General features: G+C 48.7%; 1 protein-coding gene across 11 annotated transcripts in view; it reads left to right on the forward strand.

Annotated features, from left to right (window-relative positions):
• The window catches only part of LOC115351815 (USP6 N-terminal-like protein), an 87,642-nt gene that overhangs the window by 3,763 nt on the left and 69,969 nt on the right, over window positions 1-13,910 (forward strand). For 8 of the 11 annotated variants that reach the window (XM_041129181.1, XM_041129182.1, XM_030039125.2 and 5 more), the window contains exon 2: window positions 10,194-10,275. The gene's annotated coding sequence lies outside the window, so the exon portion shown is untranslated. Of the gene's footprint in view, window positions 1-2,300; window positions 2,387-9,834; window positions 9,856-10,193; window positions 10,276-13,910 lie in introns of those variants that run through there. The other 3 variants (XM_030039122.2, XM_041129186.1, XM_030039124.2) reach the window with 3 other exon arrangements.

The following is a 13,910-nucleotide window of genomic DNA, read 5'->3' on the forward strand; positions in this document are numbered from 1 at the left end:
TGTGTGATGGAAGGCAGTTTTTCTAGCACATGCAAGATAATCTCCCATGCTGAGGTTGGAAGTTTTGGCTGGTGTGCTACAACATGCCTCCCCGTTTTACGTAGCAGTGGGTATTTCTGAAACAACTATGCAGGCTTGAGTGCTTGCTCTGTGTTTTTCGAGGTTGATGGGTGCTTTCCTTAGCTGTGGGTTTGCTTTGACACCCTCAGCATCAGGTATTTGCAGAGGGACCCTTGCAGATTCTCCTCCCTAAGTGTCTGCTTGAGCACCAGCTGTGCTTCCCGGCTCAGCATCCTGCCAGGTTGTTCCCGTGTGTGCCATCCCCCTCTGCGCTCCAGGAGAGCTAAATTGGGGTTGGAAGAGAGCTGGCAAGAGGCCTGGGTGTTCTTAGAAAGATATTGATTGCCCTGGACAGTTCGGGTTTGTTTCTTTTGTTTCCCTGGCGCTCGTCATGGGGTCGGGCTCATTAGGGCGGCAGCTCGTTGGAGGATGGAGAAACAGTGCAGGCTCTGCGGGTTGAGGCTGGAGCAGTGCCATCCCAGCCCGCCTCTCTCAAGTGTTAAGTCTGAAGCAGCCTGCCTGGTAATTCCATTAATGGGAGCCTAGTGCTAGAGAGATAAATGTAATTCCAGGGTAAAGCTGACACTGGGGCTCAAATGGAGAGGATTTGCTGGTTCTCCCGGGTGTGCCGCTGTGAGTAATGTACTCCTGCATTACCCACAGATGATGTTTAAAGTCTAGATGTCAGCATAAAGACCAAGCAGTGATAAAAAAAATTGCTGCTAAATCTCCATGTGAAGAAATCCTTAGCTCTGTAGACTAGCTGTCTCTTTGGAATGGGTTTTACCAGGAATAAGAGTTTCCTGCTTAACTCCTGACATGCAGAACGACACAGAGCTAAGCAACCAGCCAATTCAGGAGGCAGCTTGCATGGGATATAGCCAAAACAAGCTCGCTGTGTATAATCAATGCAGAGCAAAAATGATACCCTGTGTATATCACACCAGAAAGCTTGCAAGCACATCGGAGCTAGCCACCACAATTGCAAGTAGCACAGGCTCCTCCACATTTTTGGGCAGTGTGGTCCACGCTTGAATTCAGAGATTACTGTCCTGGCCAGCTGTTTTCCCAGTTCGATTTCTTTTTTTTTTGCAGACCACATCTTCCTGTTTGCAGTTGTATAATACCCTCATGGCACCATCAGTGAGTCTTGCGTTGCAAAGGAATGGTTAATTGGGATATTTTTAGCTCTCCGTGTGGCTTGGATCCTGGAAATCGAACACGGGAGCCAGCACCGTTCAGCTTTATGCAGAGGAGCTTCCCGTGCGTCTGGCACGGTGGGAGCTCACAGCGCCAGTGAGCCCCAGTTCTAAGGTACCCCAAAAATCAAGCAAACGAGGCACTTGCCCCCAACTTTTGGAGCTCAACACAGGATTTTCCTTGTGGGAAACTGCTTGTCATCAGTCCAAGGTGGGGGAAAAAAGGTCTGTGAAGCCAAAGAAGGTGCTGGGGATGCTCAGCCCCCCATGTGCCCCCATCATGCCAGCTTTGCCCAAGTGACCGTCGGTACAGATCTGATCTTCTTAGGCGTTGGGGCCCTGCTGGTATCCTGACAGCAGATTTAAAGCCAACTTGCTCAGAAATGCTTGTTTGTTGGTGTATTCAGCAGCTTGCCGATGCTTCCTCTGCTGTGAGAGGTGTGGGGGAGATTCACTTGTTCAGCAAAGTGGGGTGCATGCTTTGCCAGTGACCTAGCAGCAGCTGGGACAGCCCTCCAAAGTCCACAACCTGCTCATGCATCTCTTACTTTTCTTTGCAGTAGCTGTGCAGACGTGCCTGGCTTCTTGATGTACGCGCTTTGGGCCAGCTCGCTTGCGGGATCACATTGAGACTTGCTGCTTGGCTTGAGTTTTTAAATGTCCTGCCTCCCCTTCCCTTCAGTTCTGTTCCCACATCAGCGAGGGTCATGCTTTGCGTGCCTTTCCCCAGCTGCTAAAGCTGTAGCCTGCCAGGTGTGTGGAGGGTGTACTGCAGAAACCTGTCCGGCCGTTGCCTCGACCAAGTGTGCGAGAACAATGTCTGCCACTCACCGCCACAGTGGCACGATGTTGGGGGGATGCAGGTATCAGTCTGAGCTAGTAGTGCAATTGCTTTTCTTTTGTTTTGTTTTGTTTTTAAAGTTTCCCACATTTGCATTGTAGCTGACTAGTCAAGTTTTAGTTTAGTAGCGTGTTTTTCTCTTCCCAAGATAAAATTTTTGAGTGTCTGCTTTCCTGCTTTCGTAGCTCTGACATCTGGTTTGGGCTTGAGCAGAGCAAAGTTGCACTGATAGTGAATTGTGTGTCTTGTCAAACATTTCAGTACAGAATAGATGAGGAGGGAGCAGGTAAGAAAATGACCTGCATGCTTAGAAATTCAGTTTCTCAAAAAATGCTGTGTCTGTGGTGTCTTGTTCTTACTGTTTCTCTCTTCCCTCCTCCCCCAGTTCCATGAGTCAAAACTGGTCATGAAGCATCGTTGTCTGAATGAGGGGGACTTACCACGGAGGATGTAATATGTTCGTTTCCTCTGCGTGGTAGTTAAGTGGGTCAGAAGTGTTGAGTGTGCTATTGCTGCTGATTACAACGCTAACCAAATAAAGTTGCTCAAACTGTTTCAAAGCATCACTATTTTCTTTGCTCCCTGACTTGCTGCATGAGTTTCACAGGGAAACCTGTATCTGATCTGCAAAGCATTGATTTGCTCGATGGCTCTTCTGGCCTAGGTGCATGGTTGAGCCACCTTCTTGCCACCTTGGTACAACATTTTGAGTGCCCCAGCACTGAATTTGTTCTTTACGCAAGTATATTTGAGCCACATCTGCATCCCCATTTGGTTTGCTGCATAGCTGACCAGGCAGCTGTGCCAGCATAGCTGTGGAGGAATAGCCAGAGCTGCTGCAGACTGACGCCTATCACACCGCTCCCTCGGAGAAAGGCCTGGTAGGACCATCGCTTGGCCTCCTGCAGACTCCAAGCCTGTTTGCTCTAGGTGTCTAGAGGCTGAGCAAATAGAGCCTGCTAACATTGTCCTTCTAATGGTCTTGAGCTTATGGTGTAAATCCCACGGTGGGCTCTGCAGATGATGAACTGAGGATGCTCAGCAGTGCTAGAGATACCTTGAACAGCATGACATTTGGTGAGCGCTGTTGCCTCAGTGCTGGGCTCTAACAAGACGCCTGTTGAAAAGCCACAAGCAACTGGACTTGGCATTGATTCATGTTGCGGTATCAGGCAGTCAGCTCCTCTGGGTCCTCTCTGAGTTTTTGAGGCTGGAGACCTTCTGATGCTGTGTCTGCTCAACTTTGGGGTGTTTGTGGGGTGACCTGATGGCTGTGCTTTGGTACCTCTGTGCGGTGAAGAGATCTGGCTGGAGGCTGCTCAGGGTCTCCCATACTGTGAGAGAAGATGCCATGAGATACAGCAGGTGGAATTTGGAGTTGAATTGGGAGTGGGAAGGAGGGATATATAACAAATGTTATAGCTGAGAAAAGCAAAAAGCTTCAGAAGACCTTAACCACTGAAGGGGTTGAACTTGTTTCCAGCTGACATGTTTAAAATGTGATTAGCTGCCTCTTAAAGTGGGGTGCTGTAATCAGGTTTCCCTGGAAAAAATTGCACGGTGCATGTGTCGAGACAAGGGGCGGACTGAGCTCGGCAAGTGTGCGTGTTGCTTTCGGGCTCAGTCTGTAATTCCCCTTGCTTATTCTGGCCTTTTGGAGACCAGTGCGAGTGCAGGGAGCTCCTGCCCTCTCATGCACCAGCGCTCGGTCCAGTGGCAGCCAGAGCTTTTCCCTCCAGTGCAGACTGGAGGGAACAGGTGTGAGACGGGGGGGTGTCTGCCCCTCTTTGGCAGTGGTGGACTGCTGTCAGCCCCCTGCGTGTCTAGGGAAATGGTTTTCCAGGTCATCTGTTGGGATTTTACAGGGATCTCTTCCCTTATTGCTTTCCTGCCTTGGGCATGGATGCCATCTGGATCTCCACTGACCTCTCCCTGGGGCATGTCAAAGCAGTTTGGTCCTTGGGGGATCATCTCCTGCAGGGTGCTGAATCTGGCATGGGAGCAGCTGGATGGACAGAGAGGTCTGTCCCCAGAGAGGTCTGTCCCTAGAGTCCTTAGTTTGTGGCTCAAACAGTGCTGCTAGTCCATATTCTCCGACTGCTGGAAGTGGCAGGCGTTGAAATGAAAAGATTGGGTTAGCCGGTGTCTATCAGCTTGAGCTGATAGAGCATGAATTTAGCTCTTCTTGTTTTATTTCAAGAATTTACATTAAGAAATGAGCAAAAGAGGCTGTACGCCAGAGGCTGCTCCCACTGCAGATGTCTGCTTGCAAAGCTGTGTTGCAGAATGATTCTTTCTGGTGCTGCAAAGCCAGCAGGGAAAGCAGAGCTGTGGCACGGGCCAGGAGACCTCTGGGGAGGTGCAGCCGAAGGGCTGGCTTGATTGCTTTGGCAGTCCGTCTTTTGAGCCAGGCGTGGGCATCGCTTCCATCTGTTATCAGTGGTTCCTTGCATCTTAGTGAGTGCATGAGCTGCTTTTTCCTGCAAGCCGAGGAGCTCTGCCCCGAGTCCCTGCTGCCGGGAGGTGGCATGCAGGTAACCGAAAGGTCCCTGGCATAAATGTGGCACGCATGATGGCTCTTGTGTCTTGCCTAGCATCAGCTCTGTGGTTACAGCTAGTTGCAGCTGACTTCAAAAACTCTGCTCTGTAAAAATTGGCCTGAATTAATCTGTTGTGGTTTGTTTGATTTTTTTTTTTTTTTTAAAACTAAGATAAGATTAATTTCTGCAGAGGTGAAAGCTTGAGCTTTGTAATAAAGTCCATAATTTTCTTAAGGATGCTTTTGGCTATTTCTGGGGTGTGCATGTGCTCCACATGGTAACAGTTATCAGGAAGACTGAGAATGGGGAAGTTGGAGATGCGTAGCTGGTTAATTGATTTTAATGCCATGGAAACTCAAATTGAGTTGCTTTGTGCTTTTTCTGGTGGGGGAAGAAAAAAAAGCTGCATTTAATGGAGGAGCAGCTCTGGGTATTTCTGTGAAGGGTGTTTAAAGGAGGCTTGAATGTGAGGGTTTTAACTGTGCTTATCTGTTTGTGTCTGGCAAAGTTGGTGGTTGCGGTGCAAGCATGGCAGCCATCGCAGGCAAGGCTTGCCTGGGGGCCCCGGGACAGCTTCCGCAGGAGCCTGTGTGACTAATGCTGCGTAAACTTAGAAATAACATGAGAGGATTAGCTCTGCCTCCTTCACCTCTGTAAGGAGCTAGGGGTGGGGGAGCTCTGTCGGACTGCTGCCGGGATGTTTGGATGGTACCTCTGGGGATGCCAGTGCATCAGCTCCCTCCACTTGGTACAGCTTTGTGGCGTGTACTTTTTTTTAGGTGGGGATCATGCTCTTGCTGGTTTTGGAGGTGAGGTGGCTGGCTGGGCTTTGAAGGCTTGTGCTGGCAGCCCCTCCGGTACCCTGAGCTGCACCTGGATCTGTCGGGACCCCTCCATCCACCCCTGTGCTGGAGGCGAAGCGGGATGGAGGTGGGGGTGCTCAGGGCACCCTGTGCTGGCGACAAGCCAGCCTGTGGGACCCACGCAGGGCTGTGCCCCGTTCTCCCTCTGTGCTCCTGGTGGTGTTGAAGGAGGTCGCGTGTCAGGGTGAAGGGCTGGCTTCAAGTCTGAGCCTGTGCTTCTGTTTTTCCATCCTTATTTTCCAGGGTTTCTCTGCAAGGAATTGGAATACCCCTTCTATGGGCTGCCGTGACAGCCTCAGAAATGTCCAGATGGATTTGAACTTTGGTATTGCAAAGGGCTTTGGATATTTATTTTCAGTATCCTGCTGTCTGCTTTGCTTAAGAGCTTTTGCTAGATCCTTTGCATATGTTTGTCCTTCTCCTCTTCTGAAAACCATTTGAGAATACCCTTCAGCTATGGCAAAACACACCAAAAAAAAAAATCCCCAAACCTCTTGGAGAAGTTTTGTTTTACCACTGTTCCTCGGTAAGCTGTGAGGCTTGCATAGCTGTGGTGTATTGCTGTTTGAGTGCATCAGCCTAGTTTGGAGACTTCAGGCAGCACTTCACCAGGCTCTTTTGGATGGGTCTTTAGAAAAGTGAGTGGCTGGGCACGTTCAGCAGTGAGTGGAGCTGTTAAAGTGGTTTTTAAGTGACTTACTCCTGTGCAAAGACAAAGCTATGATGAGTTGAAGTATTGTAGCTTGAAAGCCTCATCTCGGTTTCCAGATGTACCACTGTGCCGTCTTTCTGAGGTCGTGCTTACCATCAGCTTTAGCTGATCTCAGGCTGTTCTCCTGCCAGAAATCCTTCCACTTTATTTTCTTCTTCCTGGGACGGCTTCCAGTTGGATCAAGCAAATGATGGTTGCTACCACAAGTGTAGAGATGACTGGGATGTGTAGAAGGAGGTGGAGAAGGGAAAAGGCAGGACTGTCTGTTTTGGCAGCAAAGGATAGTTTTGGATCAGTTAAGCTGATGAGCACGTGGGAGTGGGCACAGCTTGCCCTGTAGGCCCTGGTAGAGCACATCTTGCTTCTACCCTGGTTTCCCTCCCTGCAAAGGAGGGGTAAGGATTGCAAAGTGTGTTAACGTTTCTGGGAGGCTACCGTGTTGGTAGAGTCCTTTGAGGTGCAACTCGCTGATGGCTTCATGTTTGTGCTGAAAACATGCAGCTTCCCAGTTAACCCATGGGAGGTATCCCTCCGGGAGGACTTTGAGCACAGTTTTTAAATAAAATCTTCTGCTAAACGTATCAAGGAGAATATTAGATTGACAATAAGGGAGAAATTTTCTACAATGAGGGTGGTGAAGCACTGGAACAGGTTGCCCAGAGAGGTTGTGGATGCCCCATCCCTGGCAGTGTTCAAGGCCAGGCTGGATGGGGCTTTGAGCAACCTGGTCTAGTGGAAGGTGTCCCTGCACATGGCAGGGGGGTTGGACTAGGTGATGTTTAAAAGGTGCCTTCCAACCCAGACCACTCTGTGATTCTATGATTTCTCTGCTTAAATATGCTGCAGACCAAGGCCTGATGTGTTAGTGCCTCTCTGAGAGGGAGCAGGACAACAAATCCTGCTGTCCTGTTCTCCTCTAGCCATAAGGCTAGGGATAGGTTTATCTTCCTGCCTGACTTGTTATAAACATTTTATCTGTCCCATCTCAGCCTGAAAAGATGTTCTGTTAGGTGCTTGTTGCAAGTAAGTTACTGCCTTGATGATGATTTCTCAAGGTCTGTTGAGCGGGGAGCTGGCGTGGTTTTGGTAGCGCTCTCAACGTACTAGCCATATCTGAGGAGTTCATCATATGTGCTTGTGTCGAAGGGGGTTGTGCATCTTCCTGTTAAAAGCAGCACAGACACTCAGCCTTACTGTTGGTTATGGGAGGTCAGAGCTGTTTGCTTGAGCTTGAAATTGCTGGTGTTGCAAGATCGTTACAGGACGGGGGGAGAAAATAAGCATAAGCCCCTTAAAGAAAGCTTTATTATTTCTCAAAGCTGGCAGGAAAACACCCTACCTCCCTATTTAGGCTTCAGAGTAGAGTTTCTTTTATGGTGGGTGTATCTGCTTGCGACAGGAGCATTAGCAAAGCTGTCTGGTCAGGCTTGGTGTCTGGCAGGTCCCCGGAGGTCATGTGCCTTCCTTTTCTTTTACTGCTTATGGCCTGGGGGACTTCTCTGGTCGCTCCTGCTCTGCAGAGCCCTCCTATTTCTCTGCCCCATTGTTTTGCTTGCACCTTTCACTCCTGATCTGGTGATGCTTCCTTCTCCCTTTGTAGGTCACCCGGTATCGATCAGTCCTCTGCCCCTATGCTTCATAACTTTTTTTTTTAATTCTGGTGAATCTTTATGTGCTGCATTAGATGAAATAAAATGTTATTGTGTCTCTGCAGCACTAGTTCAGTCTGCCAACAAGCAACACGTCGCAATGTCGAGGTCAAGGACAGAAAGAGGTCACTGGGGTGGTGACACCGAGAAATGTGTATTTTCGTGGACGAGTTAGAGCTGCAGGAAAGCAGCAGAGGAGCTTTGCTGGCAGGAGTGTCATCCATGCTCTGCAATGCCTGGAGCATGGTCGTGTCTCTGGGGAGGAGCAGCCCTGGGGCTAGTGATGCTGCTGGGCACTGTGAGAAGGGAATTTGGGAACAGGGGGGACTGATTCCCTGGCACTCAGCTGTGCTTTCAGTATATCTGGCTGCTGTGGGACAAAATGCTTTGTCTGAGAGCTGCGGTTGCTTTGGGAAGGCAGGCCAGGCCACCTTCATGTGGGTTTGATTAAATCCAGCAGCCAGCAGCACTTAGAGAAGCTACAAGCATCTCTGTTTGCCTTGCTCAGCAGTACCGGGAGGCGAGGAGTTTGAACTTTGCCAGTGATGTTTCTGCAATGTTGTCTAATAGTAGCAGTCGCATTGAGAAAGTTGTTAGAGGAAAAAGGAGCTGGAGGAGGAAGGGGGAAAAGGTTGTCTGCACGGCAGCTGTGCTGCTCTCCCCCACGTGCTGAGCCTTGGTGCAGGAGTGGGTTGATGCCAATGCAGATAAAGTCCTACAAAGCTAATGCAGCCCCTTTAGATGTAAGCCATGTGAAGCTAAGGTAAGAATTTCCTTGCTGGGGGAGGAAAGTTGTCTTTCTGTACTTTATAAATAAGCTGCCACTGAAGATTATTGGCCAGGTTGGATTTGTCGTATTATTTCTGTCTTTGTAGAGACTTTATGTTCCACTGCAGAATGGTGTCCAGTTACTGACTTCAAAATTAAAACAGAAGACCCTCCTGGAGGTACATAACACGAGTAAATAACTCTTGTGTTTTGGCTAGAGTGGTAATGTAAAGCAACAGGGAGACCAATTATAAATGGTGATGGAAAATTTGTGCTTGAGGCTGGAGTACCAAGGTCTGTGCTGTGATCTTCAGCATTGGTTTTGTCCTTAGAAATGCCTTCAGCCCTTCCATAATGGGAAAGGAGAAAGGGGAAAATGGGGAGCCGAATGGATTATGGTTTTTCTCAGTTCTTTAAATACCAGCTGGCAATGGCTGACGTCTGTGAGTCACCCGCAGAGACTAGGGAAAACAAGCAAGTCTCTTTTTCTTAGTCCAAGGTAAACCAATGCACTTCGTGAGTAAGTTTTCTTGCAGCTCATAATGAGGTCCAGTTGGCAGGAAATATGTGAGATGTTGTCAGGCTGATCCTGTACCTTCCCCTTGCCAGTTTGCTGCTTTGACTGGAGAAGTTGTCCCACCCTGTTTCCTTACCTCCCCCTGCTTCCAAATCCTCTCTCTGTTACAACGTGCTTGAGGATGGTTGTTCATCCACTGTGTTTGTTGCTGTCCCCGAACCGTTGCATGAACGGAATGGGAAAAGTAAAACCGTATTACATGTGGTGACCTTTGCTTCAGTTGTATCATCAGAAAAACGTCTCCTTATGCTGCCTAGAATTGTTTCCAGTAAAACATCTTTTTTTCTGATACATCTTCTTTGGCATGCAGTGGGCACTTTGCATGCCTGCAGCAAGGTGTTTCTGCAGCCCACAGAGGTGACTTATGTCACAGCTTTTGCTCAGTGCTGCTAGATGTCTTCTGTGTGACTAATGTACAAAAGCTTTATAAAAAGCAATCAGTGGGAAATATAAAACCATTTATATTATGAAACCATAATTATGAATCCAATAATAATAATAATAATAATAATGAAAAAGTGGAAGCAGCCTGGCTCTGACATCGGATGGGATTCATCTGCTCTGCAAACTAGAAGAAATTGCACAAGTGCTGTGGAGCAGGAGATCTTCAGCAGCATCTCAGGGAGAGGAGTAGGGGGTTGCGCAGGTGACCGCTTCTGTCCCATTGGTCAGCCTCTTTTCTGCCCCTCTACTTAGACATTAACTTCCATGCACTGACTCTTGAGGAGGCTTTGCTGGACGAACAGCCTTGGTTTGGGACTCATCGTCTTGCCTTTTACCTTGGCTTCCTTCTGTGATTTTGGAGAAGTCCCCTGACAGCCTCATGCCAGGTACCTCCACTGTTGTGCCAGGGCTAGGCAGGAGTGTGTTCAGGGCAGGGATCTAACACCTTCGATCTCTTGTGAGGTTGCCTTGGTGTCCTTCCCTTTTGCCAGCCAGTTCTTACTAATGTCACTAATTACTATTCTCTCTTAACACTTACAGGATTTGCCAGTTCCTATATGCCAATGGGGATTGTGTTCTGGCTCCTTGTCGGTGCCTTAAGAGAAGCTGATGCTCTGAACAGGTATGTTTGCCATGCTGCTGGTGAGGGCGAGAGGGTCTGTATGTGTCCAAGAGTGAAATGTGTGCAAGGTTTGCCTTATGGGTGTGGATTGACAGATACTGTGGGAGAGAATGCTCTGCAACAAATAGTTTTTTTTTTTTCCATCCCCACGTGTTGTGAAAACACCCAGGCAGAAGGTGAGGCTTGCACTTAGCCTTGCCGACAGCCCTGGAAAGCACTGGAAAACACAGCATTGCTGCAGAGCAACTCCTGGGAGGCCATGCTCCTTGCTAACGCAGACACAGCCTTTTCCTTCCCGTAGCACCAGCTGGGGAATCCCAGTTGAGCTCATGGCTGTATGCATCACTACTGCACCCTCCTGCTTTGCTGGTCTTCTGTAGCTCCCACGTAGCGTGCATCTGCTCGCTGTCCTGAGTGGGGGTGGGAGGAAGCTGGTTTTGTGTTGGTGTCCAACTGCAAACAAATCTGCCGTTGTTTTCCTAATGTACGGCAAGAACAGCCTGTAGCAGCTTATTCCTTCCTGGATAATTACTGCTCTGCTCTGCCACTGATGGCTATCAGAAACAGTGGAGTAGTGCCTCCGCTGTGCTGCCCCATGCATCCTTTTGCCTGAGTTACTTGATGTATTTATTGCTTTAAGGCATCAGTGCTCAACTGAAAAAAATCTCATCTGCACTCTCTGCAACTGGCACTGTAAGTGGATTGCTTGACTCAGTTGTAGTCACCGAGACACCAAACATGCTTTCAGTGATGCCCCTCGCTGTGCTACCAGCAGGTCTGCTTGCACCTTGATTTCAATTCCCGCATTACTTGGAGGAGGAGAAAATACAGGGCTGGGTTGCAGGCTGCTTTTTTATTAACTGGAATTATGTTCCCAGCTGACCAGAGGTGTGCATCCAACCCCTGGAATTGGAGTGGAATATTTTGCCATTTGTGGTTGCTCGGGGGAGGTCTGAGAAGTGGGTAGATGGATGCTGAGAAGTGTCGATGGACAAGGAGGGATTGGGCTGGCACCCGGAGCTCGAGCCTTCAGCTTGCCCTAAGAGCTTACAGAGCAAAAGAGGCTCCTGCAAACGTCTGTTCCTGATGGATCTCATCCCAAAACGGCATTGCCTTGCCTTTGGCCTGCCTGAATGGCGCATTTGATTGTAGGAGGACATAACTGTAACTTGCTGCATGAAGCTTTCTTGATCCCTAAAAAAGTGAAATGGATTCATTATGGAAAGCGACCTTTCTTGAAAACCTGGTTCATCCAGGACTGTCTGGGTGGTGCGGTGAATGTGCTGGAGAGTAGGCGTCAGGGCGGAGCTGTTTCCACCTAATTCCCCTGTATTTCCCAGGGTTTATCGCACCATGCAAGCAGACGTGCCCTCCACTTCGGAGCTGAAAGCGGAGTTGGTTAGTAGAGCACTGCCTATGCTTCCCATGCTAGCCTTCTCACTGTACTTTCCTTTTCTTAAATTAATTTTCTAGTGTAAAAGGCCCTTTTTAAGAGGAGAACCGTAATGAGAAGGGGAACAGCAAAGGTAGGAGTATCTCCATTTGCTAGCAAGCTGTCACAGGTGTGTCTGAGTTGGAGGGAGCCAGCACTGAGTCAGAGCCCCAGACTCCTGGTGACTCAGGTGGCAAAAGCCCAAGTCGTTCTCTTACATGCCTGAATTGCAGTGAATTTCCTGTAAGAGGGTTTTGCCTCCGGTAGTGGCCGTGCAGGGAGCGGTGTGTCATCCTCTTCCTCCTGTACAGATTATGAGCAGTTCGGTTCACAGGGGATGCTGGCAAGTGGTGGTGGTGGCACTTCTCTTCCTGCCAAAACAGGTGGCAACTTGATTTACCCCAGCATCCTCAACCCTACCTTGCTCCCTTTTCCCCCCCCTTTTTTTTTTTTAAGATGGGACAAGCCACAGTGGTTGCAACTGTCTCTCTATTGAGCTTGATGAGATTCTCATGCAAATCTGGAGGTTGTGTTCTCCTGGCAGGTCTGCTTGCATGCATTATCCACTACTCCATCGTACTGGGAAGGGATCTATTTTCTGAAATGTGGTTTATTTTTAGTCGAGGCTTTCCCTGTCTAACTGGCAAAAGTTCAGCATTTGCAGCGCAATTTGCAGAAGAAGCGGTTTCACCAAATAGTCGGGCTGGGGGAAGGGAGAGGAAATGTCGTATTAGCTAGCGAAAAAGCTAAATGCTGACTTGAAAAAACAGCTTGAGACACTGTTGTGAGAGCATAAGGATGGGTAATACAAGTTGAGAACAGCATTGCGTTTGCTGCAGTGGCTAATTCGGTCTGGGTTTCACTTGTTTTTCCTCACAACAGCTGCCCCAGAGGTTAACCAACAGTGGATGGATGGGAACTGCTGTTCAGGGTCTGGTGGTTGATGTCACCAACCTTTTGGCCTGACGCTGAGCAGTGAGTTAGCAAACTCACCTTAACGGCAGCATCCATGGGAAGAGTACATCCACACAGTGCATTGCAGTGCATTGTCCTGTCACACCCACGCTCGGGGCCACTGGGCTCGCCGAGGGTCAAGCTTTGTGATGATACAGGCATTATTATCCCCGTGTTTGAGTACCCTTGTCAGATACCCCGAAAGGAATAGGGTGGTGCGTGGGATGTCCTGGGGCAGTGCTGCAGCTGTCTCTTCTCTCTTCCCCAGCTGCTGCTCCAGGCACAAAGTGTCTTCATATGCCTCATTGCTTTCACCGAGTGCTCCTAACCGTTCTGGGTCTCAAACTGGCTTCTCATGTGAACAACTACCCTTCAGAGGTGCAGAGATCTTTTCTTCTTGTTCTTGCATATCCCCTGACGTTTCCACCACTGGTTTTACAGAGGCATCTTTGTTACTGTTAGTTGTTAATGCTGCAAACACCAGCTGTCTGAGGATGACACCAGGGAGTGGAAGACTGTGTGCAAACCCTTTGATACTTACTCCTCTGACAAACGAGGCTTGGCTCCACATGTGGGCACATAAATGATTTGTTTGCTGCTGCAGGTTAACTCCTGCAGTTTACTTTATCCTTCTTTTCCCCCGCCTCCCCCATAGCAGACAATTGCACAGCAGCTTTGTCATGGTTCCGTTAAGAAAACAAGGAGAATTGTTGCGTTTCAATTTTCTTCTGAATGTTTGGAAACCAGAAGAAAGAGGGGAAGTAGCACTAGGATTTTAGGTGTAGTCTGTGTTTGGTCCGAGTGGGTATACGTTGCCTGCAGGTAATGAAGCCATATCCTTGTGAAAGAATTGGGGATGAAACTTTTAAGTGCTGTTTCAGTCACTGGGGTAGAAGCACCATGAGAATCAAGGTAAGAGCACCCATCAACTGTCTAGAGCAGTAATCTTCCCAGGAGGAATTAATCTAATTTAACCTGATACAAGAATTTATGCAGTGGGGGAAGTCTCTGCCATTTCCTGCTGAGCTTCCTGAGAAGACTGGGAAAAATTAAGTACCGTCTTCTTTCCCGGGGTGGGGGGTGGGCTTATGTTTTCCTAAGACCTGTTGTTATCTTCCTCTTGAAAAACTGTCTGTATCAGCTGGCAAATTAGGATTGTTTTAGCTACTCAGTTTTCCCTGGTTCCCTGGGGACTTGCTCGTTTTGAACCTATTTGCAAATCCCCTGTCCCTGTGGGATGCAGAACATT

This window comes from Aquila chrysaetos, chromosome 16, assembly GCF_900496995.4.
Source record: "Aquila chrysaetos chrysaetos chromosome 16, bAquChr1.4, whole genome shotgun sequence".
Lineage (NCBI taxonomy): Eukaryota > Metazoa > Chordata > Aves > Accipitriformes > Accipitridae > Aquila > Aquila chrysaetos.